Below are 14,330 nucleotides of genomic sequence, written 5' to 3' on the forward strand. Positions count from 1 at the left end.
AATATTGCCAGGAAAAATATCAATAACCTCAGATACGCAGATGAAACCACCCTTATGGCAGAAAGTGAAGAGGAACTAAAAAGCCTCTTGATGAAAGTGAAAGAAGAGAGTGAAAAAGTTGGCTTAAAGCTCAACATTCAGAAAACGAAGATCATGGCATCCGGTCCCATCACTTCATGGGAAATAGATGGGGAAACAGTGGAAACAGTGTCAGACTTTATTTTTGGGGGCTCCAAAATCACTGCAGATGGTGACTGCAGCCATGAAATTAAAAGACGCTTATTCCTTGGAAGGAAAGTTATGACCAACCCAGACAGCATATTAAAAAGCACAGACATTACTTGGCCAACACAGGTCCACATAGACAAAGCTATGGTGTTTCTGGTAGTCATGTATGGATGTAAGAGTTGGACTGTAAAGAAAGCTGAGCACTGAGGAATTAATGGTTTTGAACTGTGGCATTTGGAGAAGACTTTTGAGAGTCCTTTGGACTGCAAGGAGATTCAACCATCTTACAGGAAAGCAGTCCTGAATATTCATTGGAAGGACCGATGCTGAAGCTGAAACTCCAGTACTTTGGCCACCTGATGCGAAGAACTGACTCATATGAAAAGACCCCGATGATGGGAAAGATTGAGGGCAGGAGGCGAAGGGGACGACAGAGGATGAGATGGTTGGATGGCATCACCGAATCAATGGACATGAGTTTGAGTAAACTCCAGGAGTTGCTGATGGACAGGGAAGCCTGGCATGCTGCAGTCCATGGGGTGGCAAAGAGTTGGACACAACTGAGTGACTGAACTGAACTGATCATGTAAGTAACCAATTAGTTAAAAATTTTTTTGAGACATCCTTCTGGAAGACACCATCTTCCTACCTCAGTCTGAACTGTCTGCTTGTTAGTCTCTGCATGTGGATCCCATGTGTTAAACTTTCTCCTTTGCTTTGGTGAAGCCCATCGTTCAGTAGATTACTGAGAAGGGGTACAGAAAATTTGTTGATCTGAAAGTATCAGTATCCTAATTTCAAACTAATTGATGATTGCCTGGATTTAATTCCAAATAGAATAAAGAGTGTTTTATTAAAATCTGAAAGTATTTTTGTAGACTTGAATGTTTAGGTTTGCTGTTGAAACATGTTTAAACATTTTAAGGTAACCCATTTTATCTCTTTACCCTGGGCTTTATATTTCCAGTCCTTTACATGCAATCTTTTTTATCTTTGCAACTCTCTGAAATGGTCTAAATATTTAAAAAATTTTTTTCTTTTGTTGATCTTTTTATTTTTCTTTCTGAGAGTTTTTTTGTTTGTTTGTTTGTTTTTCCTCATGCTTTGGTTGACTGTTCTGTATTCTCAGCTCCCAAGGTGTTGTTACAGTTCTGATTGCTGCTGCTGCAGCAGTCATGTCCAACTCTGTGTGATCCCATCGTCTATAGCCCACCTGGCTTCTCTGTCTATGGGATTCTTTCGGCAAGAATACTGGAGTGGGTTGCCATGCCCTCCTCCAGGGGATCTTGTGGATCCAGGTATTGACCGTATGTCTCTATGTCTCCTGCATTGGCAGGCAGATTCTTTACCACTAGCGCTACCTGGAAAGCCCATAGTTCTGAAAAACCTCTTTTAAATATAATGCTAATCTTTTTACATGCAATATTATGAATACAAACCTTAGCATATTGATTGTACTTTTTGAAGTCTTATTTGCTTCTTATGCTATGTCGGAGAAGACTCTTGAGAGTCCCTTGGACTGCAAGGAGATCCAACAAGTCCATCCTAAAGGAGATAAGTCCTGGGTGTTCATTGGAAAGACTAATGCTAAAGCTGAAACTCCAATACTTTGGCCACCTCATGTGAAGAGTTTACTCATTGGAAAAGACTCTGACGCTGGGAGGGATTGGGGGCAGGAGGAGAAGGGGACAACAGAGGATGAGATGGCTGGATGGCATCACTGACTCGATGGACATGAGTTTGAGTGAACTCCGGGAGTTGGTGATGGACAGGGAGTCCTGGCGTCGTGCAATTCATGGGGTCACAAAGAGTTGGACACGACTGCAACTGAACTCAACTGAATCTTTTTACATGCAATATTATGATTACAAACCTTAGCATATTGATTGTACTTTTTGAAATCTTATTTGCTTCTTATGTTATATTTATTTGCTGGTTTAAACCTCTTTGATATTGAAAACTTTCCTCAAATGCCGAGTGCCACTGATGATTTGTGTGATGATAATGATGGTGTGATCACTCACCTAGAACCAGACATCCTGGAATGTGAAGTCAAGTGGCCTTAGAAAGGGCCTTAGGAAGCATCACTATGAACAAAGCTAGGGGAGGTGATGGAATTCCAGTTGAGCTATTTCAAATCCTAAAATATGATGCTCTGAAAGTGCTGCACTCAATATGCCAGCAAATTTGGAAAACTCAGCAGTGGCCACAGGACTGGAAAAGGTCAGTTTTCATTCCAATCCCAAAGAAAGGCAATGCCAAAGAATGCTCAAACTACTGCACAATTGCACTCATCTCACAGGCTAGTAAAGTAATGCTCAAAATTCTCCAAGCCAGGCTTCAACAATATGTGAACCATGAACTTCCAGATGTTCAAGCTGGTTTTAGAAAAGGCAGAGGAACCAGAGATCAAATTGCCAACATCCGTTGGATCATTGAAAAAGCAAGAGATTTCCAAAAAAACCCATCTACTTCTGCTTTATTGACTATGCCAAAGCCTTTGACTGTGTGGATCACAATAAACTGTTGAAAATTCTGAAAGAGATGGGGATACCCGATCATCTGACCTGCCTCTTGAGAAACCTGTATGCAGGTCAGGAAGCAACAGATAGAACTGTACATTGAACAACAGACTGATTCCAAATAGGAAAAGGAGTACGTCAAGGCTGTATATTGTCACCCTGCTTATTTAACTTATATGCAGAGTATATCATGAGAAATGCTGGGCTGGATGAAGCACAAGCTGGAATCAAGATTGCCAGGAGAAATATCAATAATCTCAGATATGCAGATGACACCACCCTTATGGCAGAAAGTGAAGAAGAACTAAAGAGCCTCTTGATGAAAGTGAAAGAGGAGAGTGAAAAAGTTGGCTTAAAGCTCAACATTCAGAAAACTAAGATCATGGCATCTGGTCCAATCACTTCATGGCAAATAGATGGGGAAACAGTGGAAACAGTGTCAGACTTTATTTTTTGGGCTCCAAGATCACTTCAGATGGTGATTGCAGCCATGAAATTAAAAGACGCTTACTCCTTGAAAGGAAAGTTATGACCAACCTAGATAGTATATTAAAAAGGAGAGACATTACTTTGCCAACAAAGGTCCTTCTGGTGAAAGCTGAGGTTTTTCCAGAAGTCATGTATGAATGTGAGAGTTGGATTATAAAGAAAGCTGAGTGCCAAAGCACTGATGTTTTTGAATTGTGGTGTTGGAGGACTCTTGAGAGTCCCTTGGACTGCAAGGAGATCCAACCAGTCCATTCTAAAGGAGATCAGTCCTGAATGTTCATTGGAAGGACTGATGTTGATGCTGAAACTCCAGTACTTTGGTCACCTGATGCGATGAACTGACTCATTTGAAAAGACCCTGATACTGGGAAAGATTGAAGGAAAGAGGAGAAGTGGAAGACAGAGGATGAGATGGCCGGATGGCCTCACCAACTCAATGTCATGAGTTTGATTAAACTCCAGGAGTTGGTGATGGACATGAAGGCCTTGTGTTGCAGTCCATGGGGTCACAAAGAGTTGGACACAACTAAGCAACTGAACTGAACTGAATAATGATTTATTCATAATTAAGGCAATGTCATTAATAAATTATTAAGTGCTCCATGTAGGATCATAGCTTGTCAAGTGGTGGGCTTCAGTTTAGGGCTGGGTTTCTAAATATCAGCATTATTGCATTATTACCATCTTGTGCTGGATGATTCTTTATTATGGTGAGTGGGGTTGTCTTGTACACTGTAGTAAATTTAGTATCATCCATGTCTTATGTGTGTTAGTAGCATTCCTTCTGAATGTGACAACTGAAAATATCTTCAGATATTGCCAAATGTCCTTTGGAGGAACATCCTCATCATAATTGATAAGCATTGCTAGGGAGTTGGTCGTTTGATGTTTCTGCCCACTTTCTTGTATGTTGACTACAAATGCCCACTGAATGTTGGCTTCTGTAGCTATATAAGAGACAGGGTTCTCCAGAGAAATAGAACCTAGGAAATCTACTACAAAACTTTTAGAACTGATAAGTGATTTAGCATGGTTGCTAAAGCTGAGGTTAATGTACAGATATAGTACATTTGACCTATATCTTATATTTGTTACCATCCTTCACAATAAACTGTCAAGAGTTCTAGAGAAAGCCTGAATACATAATGCAGAAGGAGAAATGTGATTACATTGAGTTTAAAATTAGAGTTTTAAACTGGATTAAATTAAATGAGAAAGAAATCTGAAAAAGAGAGCATATATGTATATATATGGCTGATTTAGTTTGCTATTCAGTAGAAATTAACACAACATTTTATTTTATTTATTTTTTCTTACCTAACCTGCACTTTATTTTTTATTTTAATTGGAGGCTAATTACTTTATGATATTGTAGTGGTTTTTGCCATACATTGACATGAATCAGCCATGGGTGTACATATGTTCCCCATCCTGAACCCCCCTCCCAACTCCCTCCCCATCCTATCCCTCAGGGTCATCCCAGTGCACCAGCCCTGAGCACCCTGTCTCATGTATCAAACCTGGACCTGCAATCTATTTCACGTATGATAATATACATGTTTCAATGCTATTCTCTCAAATCATCCCACCATCACCTTCTCCCACAGAGTCCAAAAGTCTGTTCTTTACATCTGTGTCTTTTTTGCTATCTTGCATATAGGGTCATCGTTACCATCTTTCTAAATTCCATATATATGCATTAATATACTGTATTGTTAACACAACATTTTAAAGCAACTGTTCCAGTTCCAATGAAATTTTTTTAAAAGATAAAAGTTGACATGGTACCTCATTGTGGTTTTGATTTGCATTTCTCTGATAATGAGTGATGTTGAGCATCTTTTCATGTGTTTGTTAGCCATCTGTATGTCTTCTTTGGAGAAATGTCTATTTAGTTCTTTGGCCCATTTTTTGATTGGGTCATTTATTTTTCTGGAATTGAGCTGCAGGAGTTGCTTGTATATTTTTGAGATTAGTTGTTTGTCAGTTGCTTCATTTGCTATTATTTTCTCCCATTCTGAAGGCTGTCTTTTCACCTTGCTTATAGTTTTCTTTGTTGTGCAGAAGCTTTGAAGGTTAATTAGGTCCCATTTGTTTATTTTTGCTTTTATTGCCAATATTCTGGGAGGTGGGTCATAGAGGATCCTGCTGTGATGTATGTCGGAGAGTGTTTTGCCTATGTTCTCCTCTAAGAGTTTTATAGTTTCTGGTCTTATGTTTAGATCTTTAATCCATTTTGAGTTTATTTTTGTGTATGGTGTTAGAAAGTGTTCTAGTTTCATTCTTTTACAAGTGGTTGACCAGTTTTCCCAGCACCACTTGTTAAAGAGATTGTCTTTAATCCATTGTATATTCTTGCCTCCTTTGTCAAAGATAAGGTGTCCATAGGTGTGTGGGTTTATCTCTGGGCTTTCTATTTTGTTCCATTGATCTATATTTCTGTCTTTGTGCCAGTATCATACTGTCTTGATGACTGTGGCTTTGTAGTAGAGCCTGAAGTCAGGCAGGTAGATTCCTCCAGTTCCATTCTTCTTTCTCAAGATTGCTTTGGCTATTCGAGGTTTTTTGTATTTCCATACAAATTGTGAAATTATTTGTTCTAGCTCTGTGAAAAATACTGTTGGTAGCTTGATAGGGATTGCATTGAATCTATAGATTGCTTTGGGTAGGATACTCATTTTCATTATATTGATTCTTCTGATCCATGAACATGGTATATTTCTCCATCTATTAGTGTCCTCTTTGATTTCTTTCACCAGTGTTTTATAGTTTTCTATATATAGGTCTTTAGTTTCTTTAGGTAAGAATTTTAGCAATTAAAAAATAAATGACTAAATTTTAAACTAGATTTTTTTTGAAATTATTACATTTGACCAGTTTTTCATTAAGTGATGTGAAAATGATATTCCATATATCATCACTGATGATTGATTGGAGAGGCATAAAACTATATAATGGTGTACATTGCTTAGTTTAGACAGCTCAAGAAACCAACCATATAAATATAGTAATGTATGCTGTTTCTTTAATTATTACAACATAGGTAGTATCATTTCAAAATATAAACTCAGTAATATTAATTTCACTGAAAAATATTGTTTATAGAATTATTATTGTATAAAATTCCTTGAATACATTATTCTTACAATTTGAATTTTCCCCTTTATGTTATTTTAGCTGAGGGTACAAATTCTTAACTCAGTTACTAGCATAAATCTTTAATAAAACTACACTTGTGTTAAAACATCACACAATTTGACCCTTTATCTAAATTGTACCAACACTTTTTATTGCCCAAGGATCTGAGGAAAGGATGATTTTGATGAATTACTAATGCAATTCCTGCTGTAAAAAATGCAAACCAGTGGCTATTGCAGGCCTCTTGGAGACAGTTCCTTGGTCCTGATCCACCAAACTGTGATGTTCCACTCCTGGAAAGGATCCAGTGGCATTGATCTATAGTACTGGGAAAGATTCAGGATATATAAGGTTTCCCAGAATTTTTTGATTAACTCATGCATGTGATAATGCTAATAAATTCAAGGAAGAACCATGCATCTGATTTATTTTAACTACAATCTATAAGCTATCATTTAAATTTATGCTTTATCTAAGTGCTATCTGAGATCTGGCCAGGGTGGGGACAGTTAAGCTGTCCTAATAGTCAACAGTAAGGGCAATTCTATGAGGTTGCTGAAGCGTGTTCTACGAATGTTGTTGCTATTGATGGTATAATCTTCAAGAAGTACTTCAGAAGCATTTCTCTTGTGTCACATCTTCAAATAGTCTTCCTGCAATTTATTGATTCCTAATGCTGTCTCCCCAAATCAAAAACAAACAAAAAAAAAGCCCATGGAATTTAAAAAATTTCCTTCTACTTGATTGCTCTCTGTGGCAAACTGGCTTTCTCTAACTTAATATCCTGTATTGTGGTTTAAATCTATATTTTAATGCATAGCCTCTTAGTGATTATTAATTTAATAGTTTCTAAATATTTTTTATTAGATCCTTTATGAAATGAAACTACTTTTTAAGAAAAACAGCCACTGAGGTGTTTATACAAACAGCCATACTAAGCAGTTTTAACGAAGATCGGCTTCAACAAAAGGAATTCACTTATTCAGTAGGTAAGCAGAGTGACATGTTTCATAGTCATTGTGTTTATCATGAAAGTCAGTCTGATATTCTGCCCCATTGTGAAACCAGGGTAAGTCTGAAAACACTTTTAAAATCTGTCTAGCCAAGTGGTTGGAATAGCTGCAAGCAGAAATAGCGTCGAGTTTGAGAAATGACAAGCCTAGAAGTATAGGTTTGTCAGTGTTTCAATGAGAAATTATATTTTCCATTCCCTTCCACCCAATGATCATATGCATATATTACATTAGTTCAGTTCAGTCTCTCAGTTGTGTCCAACTCTGTGACTCCATGGACTGCAGCATGCCAGGCTTCCCTGTCCATCACCAACTCCTGGAGCTTACTAAACTCATGTCCACTGAGTCCATGATGCCATCCAACCACCTCATCCTCTGTCATCTCCTTCTCCTCCCACCTTCAAACTTGCCCGGCATCAGGGTCTTTTCCAATGAGTCAGTTCTTTGCATCAGGTGGCCGAAGTATTGGAGCTTCAGCTTCAGCATCAATCCTTCCAATGAATATTCAGGACTGATTTCCTTTAGGATTGACTGGTTGGATCTCCTTGCAGTCCAAGTGACTCTCAAGAGTCCCTTGTATTTATTGCATACATATAGTCATATTTATTAGATAAACAAAACATATATATTCATATTTAACTTTTACATTTGTGCCTAGGTTTATATGTAGTTATAAACCTATTTATTAAAATGAAATTAGTTATTTAAATTAGACTAGTTATTTAGATTTTAAATAGTTTTAAGATTAGACTAGTTTTAAACTAGACTAGTTATTTAAATTAGATTAGTTATTTTCTTTTTTTTTTCAGGTGCACACTTTTTATTTGCAATATTTTTAAACCTGATACTGAACAGATTTATTTTTAGTTTCCTTTTTAAAAAATTTTAATGGAAATATAATTGATTTACAATGTTGTATTCATTTCAGGTGTATTATTTGCATTTTTTTTTCTATTTTTTATTTTATTTTTTAACTTTACAATATTGTATTGGTTTTGCCATATATCAACATGAATCCGCCACAGGTATACACGTGTTCCCCATCCTGAAGCCTCCTCCCTCCTCCCTCCCCGTACCATCCCTCTGGGTCGTCCCAGTGCACCAGCCCCAAGCATCCAGCATCGTGCATCAAACCTGGACTGGTGACTCGTTTCATATATGATACTATACATGTTTCAATGCCATTCTCCCAAATCATCCCACCCTTATTATTTTCTTAAAATTTAAAAAAGCAAGTAAATTCATCCTCAGAATGTCTTTCTTATAAATTAAATCTTAGTGTGATTATACAGACTAACATACTTAAATATTTTAAAACCTGACTAAAGGAATACAATGATAGTAAATCATTGAGCTTTAATTTCCTGCTACAGCAATGATAAGACTGGGATGGGCAAAAAATAGGGGATGGATTCTATTCTTAAATTTGTGCTGGACCTGCCAATACTCTCATTGACTACTGTGCAGCATCACTCCTGACAGTGTAGAAGCTGAGTTCTCTCTGGAAAACATCAGATCAGATCAGATCAGTCGCTCAGTTGTGTCCGACTCTTTGAGACCCCGTGAATCGCAGCACGCCAGGCCTCCCTGTCCATCACCAACTCCCGGAGTTCACCCAGACTCATGTCCATCGAGTCCGTGATGCCATCCAGCCATCTCATCCTCTGTCGTCCACTTATCCTCCTGCCCCCAATCCCTCCCAGCATCAGAGTCTTTTCCAATGAGTCAACTCTTCGCATGAGGTGGCCAAAGTACTGGAGTTTCAGCTTTAGTATCATTCCTTCCAAAGAAATCCCAGGGCTGATCTCCTTCAGAATGGACTGGTTGTATCTCCTTGCAGTCCAAGGGACTCTCAAGAGTCTTCTCCAACACCACAGTTCAAAAGCATCAATTCTTCGGCGCTCAGCCTTCTTCACAGTCCAATTCTTTGGTCTTTCATTAAACTGTAAAATTTTAGATAAATATTTAACTCCTCCATATGGACAAACTTTACAAAATTTTTAAAAGATTAATGCTTTTTGCATATGATGATAGATGATGCTATCATTCTGGATGTTCTTTTTTCAAAAGAAAAATATTCAATAAGCATCAATCATCCACAAAGTGCAAAGGCTACAGAGATATAAAGCTGAATAAGAATGTTCTAGGCCTTCCAGGAATATCCAGAGCACACAGTTTAGGAGACAAGTCATTCAACCCACACATTTCTAATTATATTTCTCAGATACTCAAAGAGTTTAGGTTCATGACTGCTACATACCACCATGCATTATCTAAAAAAATAGAACTTTGAGAAAAAGAAAAAACAATATAAAATTATAGCAGGCTCTTTATCTTTGCCTATACAGAGCACAACATAAAAGGAACTTAGAAGAAGCAGGTAGGTAAGTTCTTTTGCATCATTTTTTTTAAGAGTCTGCATATAAGCAATATCATACAATATTTCTGTCTCTGACTTCACTCAGTATAACAATCTCTAGGTCTATCCATGTTGCTACAAATGGCATTATTTCATTGTTTTTAAGGCTGAGTAATATTCCAAAGTATATATGTACCACATCTTCTTTATCCTTTCCTCTGTTGTTGGACATTTAGTTTGCTTCCATGTCTTGACTATTTTCAGCTGAGCTGCAATGCACATTGGGGTGCATGTTTCCTTTCAGAACAAGTTTTTATCCAGATATATGCCCAGGAGTTTATCAGGCACTCTATTTATCAGATCTAGGCCCTTAAATCTATTTCTCCCTTCCACTGCATAATCATAAGGGATTTGATTTAGGTCATACCTGAATGGTCTAGTGGTTTTCCCTACTTTCTTCAATTTAAGTCTGAATTTGGCAATAAGGAGTTCATGGTCTGAGCCACAGTCAGCTCCTGGTCTTGTTTTTGCTGACTGTATAGAGCTTCTCCATCTTTGGCTGCAAAGAATATAATCAATCTGATTTCGGTGTTGACCATCTGGTGATGTCCATGTATAGAGTCTTCTCTTGTGTTGTTAGAAGAAGAGGGTGTTTGTTATGACCAGTGCATTTTCTTGGCAAAATTCTATTAGTCTTTGCCCTGCTTCATTCCATATTCCAAGGCCAAATTTGCCTGTTACTCCAGGTGTTTCTTGGCTGCCTACTTTTGCATTCCAGTCCCCTATAATGAAAAGGACGTCTTTTTTGGGTGTTAGTTCTAAAAGGTCTTGTAAGTCTTCATATAACTGTTCAACTTCAGCTTCTTCAGTGTTACTGGTTGGGGCATAGACTTGGATTACTGTGATATTGAATGGTTTGCCTTGGAAATAAACAGTGATCATTCTGCCGTTTTTGAGATTGTATCCCAGTACTGCATTTCGGACTCTTTTGTTGACTATGATGGCTACTCCATTTCTTCTGAGGGATTCCTGGCCATAGTAGTAGATATAATGGTCATCTGAGTTAAATTCACCCATTCCAGTCCATTTTAGTTCGCTGATTCCTAGAATGTAGACATTCACTCTTGCCATCTCTTGTTTGACCACTTCATGGGAAATAGATGGGGAAACAGTGGAAACAGTGTCAGACTTTACTTTTTTGGGCTCCAAAATCACTGCAGATGGTGACTGAAGCCATGAAATTAAAAGATGCTTACTCCTTGGAAGGAAAGTTATGACCAACCTAGATAGCATATTTAAAAGTAGAGACATTACTTTGCCAACAAAGGTCTGTCTAGTGAAGGCTATGGTTTTTCCTGTGGTCATGTATGGATGTGAGAGTTGGACTGTGAAGAAGGCTGATTGCCGAAGAATTGATGCTTTTGAACTGTGGTGTTGGAGAAGACTCTTGAGAGTCCCTTGGACTGCAAGGAGATACAACCAGTCCATTCTGAAGGAGATCAGCCCTGGGATTTCTTTGGAAGGAATGCTAAAGCTGAAACTCCAATACTTTGGCCACCTCATGCGAAGAGTTGACTCATTGGAAAAGACTCTGATGCTGGGAGGGATTGGGGGCAAGAGGAGAAGGGGATGACAGAGGATGAGATGGCTGGATGGCATAACTGACTCGATGGATGTAAGTCTGGGTGAACTCCAGGAGTTGGTGATGGACAGGGAGGCCTGGCGTGCTGCGATTCACGGGGTTGCAAAGAGTCGGACACGACTGAGTTACTGAACTGAACTGATGCCCAGGAGTGGGATTGCAGGTCATCCTGTAGTTCTGTTTTTAGTTGTTTGAAAAGCCCCCATATTTTCCACAGTGGCTGCACCAATTTACACTGCCACCAACAGTGTAGGAGGGTTCCGTTCTTTTCACATCCTCTCCAGCATTTATTGTGTGTGGATTTTTTGATGATAACCATTCTTATGGTGTGAGGTGATATCTCTTTGTAATTTAGATTTGCATTTCTTTAATTATTAGTGGTGTTGAACATCTTTTCATGTGCCTTTTGGCCATCTGTATGTCTTCTTCGGAGAAATGTGTATTTAGGTCTTCTGCCCAATTTTTGATTGGGTTGTTTATTTTGATGATGTTAAACCTCATGAACTGTTTGTAAATTTTGGCAACTAATGCCTTGTCGGTCATATCATTGGCAAGTGTTTTCTCCCAATCTGTGGGTTGTCTTTTCATTTTGTTTATAGTTTCCTTTGCTGTGCAAAAGCTTTTGAGTTTAATTAGGTCCCATTTGTTTGTTTTTGTTTTTATTTCCATTTCTCTGGGAGATGGATCGAAAAAGATATGCCTGTGATTTATGTCAAAGAGTGTTCTGCCTATGTTTTTCCCTAAGACTTTTATTGTGTTTGGCCTCACATTTAGGTCTTTAATCCATTTTGAGTTTATTTTTGTGTGTAGTGTTAGAGAATGTTCTCATTTCATTTTTTACATGCAGCTGTCCAGTTTTTCCAGCACCATTTATTGAAGAGACTGTCTTTCCTCCATTGTATGGTTGTGCCGTCTTTGTTGTACATTGATTGATCATAGGTGTGTGGGTTTACTTCTGAGCTATCTTTATAAAATAGAAACAGACTCACAGGCTACAAACTCATGGTTACCAGAGGGGAAGGGTAGGTGGAGGGATAGTTACAGAGTTTGGGGGTTTGATATGTACGCATAGCTGTATTTAAAACAGATAGCCAACAAAGACCTACTTAGTGTATAGCACAAGGGACTCTGCTTAGTATTCTGTAACAATCTAATTGGGAAAAGAATTGAAAAAGGATATGGGTGTATGTATAACCATCACTTTGTTTTATATCTGAAACAAACACATCACTATTAGTCAACTATATCCCAATATAAAATAAAAAGTTTAAAACGAAAGCAAAACAAAACAAAACAAACAAAAAACAAAAAACAGGTGGGAACTCTAAATATATTCTTCAGGAAAAGATCCCATTATCAAATATATCAAACACTTCACAGAAATTCACAGTGCTTGATGGTTATAAGCACTGTGGTGATAAGTAGGTTCCTTATCAGACCTACTATTTCTGATATCATCAGAAAGGCAGGGGAGGGAGTGGGACTGCAAAGTGCGTTGAGGATCATATTTGCTTCTACTTGATGTTTGATATTTCTAGGTTGACTGGTAGCTGGGGTCCAGAAGCTACCTATAGGTGCAATGAAATTCTCTAACACTGCCTTTGCTCTTTCCCTAAAGTCTGCTGCATTTGCCCTAGATCCCCACTCTTGCTATTCAGGTGGTATTTTAGACGCTCATGATATGTAGACTGAGATTAAACAAACACTGCATTTAGAGACTGATTCAGTGGAAAGAGGAGCTTCAGATAGGATGTGGTCCACCATCCACTGACATGCTGACTTGGAGTTTCTCTTTCCCTTGTCTGTCTTTGATTGGAAGTCAGTTTTCACCAACAGTGTTTGACTTTCAGGGTTACTTTTCTTTCTAATATCTTAGACCACGTTATATACTAAATTCTTTGCTGTTAAGTAAAATCTGTATTTATAATTCTTAAAATATTAAGAATATAGCACAATAAATGAAAGAAGATTATAGGAAATATTCCTGCTTCTTCCCTCCTTTTCTCCATTACCTCCCTTACTCTCTTCCTGTATTTCTTACTTTCTTCTTCTTGCCTTTCTTCTCTCTCTCCTCCACTCCTTTCCTCTCATCTATAATCTGTTCCTATTCCCTGCCTCTGTTAGACTAAACACTGAAAATTTATTCAAGAAACTATGAACAAAATTTGTTCTAATTATCCATTGATATTTAACAAATCACACAAAACTTAGTGGATTAAAATAACATTTAAACTTATGAATCTTCAATTTGGACTTAAATTAGAAGAAAAGGCACACCTGTTCTTGTTCTGGGCTTCCCTGATGGCTCAGACAGTAAAGAATCTGTCTTCAGTGAAGGAGACCTGGGTTCAGTCCTTGAGTCTGGAAGATCCCCTGGAGAAGGAAGGATACCCACTTGAGTATTCTTGCCTGGAGAATCCCATGGACCAAGGATCCTGGCAAGCTACAGTCAACGGGGTTTCAAAGAGTCAGATATGACAGTGACTAGGCATGCAAGAATCTTCATGTTCTATCAGCTGAGGTAGCTTGATTTGGGGCTGGAGTATTTGCTTTTAAGATGGCTCACTCATGAAAAGAAAGTTGATACTGGTTGTTGGCAGACTAGAGGCTCAGATTCCTCTTCTCAAGCCTCTCCATGGGCTTGATCTTCTTTCCACCATGTAGGTGAACTTCTAGGGAAATGATTTTAAGAGAGGGATTTGGGTGGAAGCTATACCACTTTTAATGATATAACCTCAGAACTTATATAGAATTATTTTCTACTCTTGCATAAGCTGAAGCAGTTACAAATGCCCACCCAGATTTAAGGATGAAAAGTGAAAGTGAAAGTCAATCAGTTGTGTCTGACTCTGTGACCCCATGGACTGTAGCCTGCCAGGCTCCTCTGTCCATGAAATTCTCCAGGCAAGAACACTGGAGTGGGTAGCTGTTCCCTTCTC

At 38.2% G+C, this 14,330-nt stretch overlaps 1 long non-coding RNA gene across 7 annotated transcripts in view; it reads left to right on the forward strand.

Moving 5' to 3' along the window:
* LOC147363450 (uncharacterized) overlaps positions 1-14,330 on the forward strand; it is a 223,102-nt gene that overhangs the window by 177,048 nt on the left and 31,724 nt on the right. For 5 of the 7 annotated variants that reach the window (XR_015137125.1, XR_015137124.1, XR_015137118.1 and 2 more), the window contains one exon: positions 7,245-7,366. The exons of the other annotated variants lie outside the window; for them this stretch is intronic. This is a non-coding gene — a long non-coding RNA (uncharacterized LOC147363450). The remainder of the gene's footprint in view (positions 1-7,244; positions 7,367-14,330) is intronic. 7 annotated transcript variants of the gene reach the window in all.

This window comes from Bos grunniens, chromosome 11, assembly GCF_055505025.1.
Source record: "Bos grunniens cultivar Pamir isolate PY7600 chromosome 11, Bosgru_T2T1.0, whole genome shotgun sequence".
In the NCBI taxonomy this organism is placed as follows: domain Eukaryota; kingdom Metazoa; phylum Chordata; class Mammalia; order Artiodactyla; family Bovidae; genus Bos; species Bos grunniens.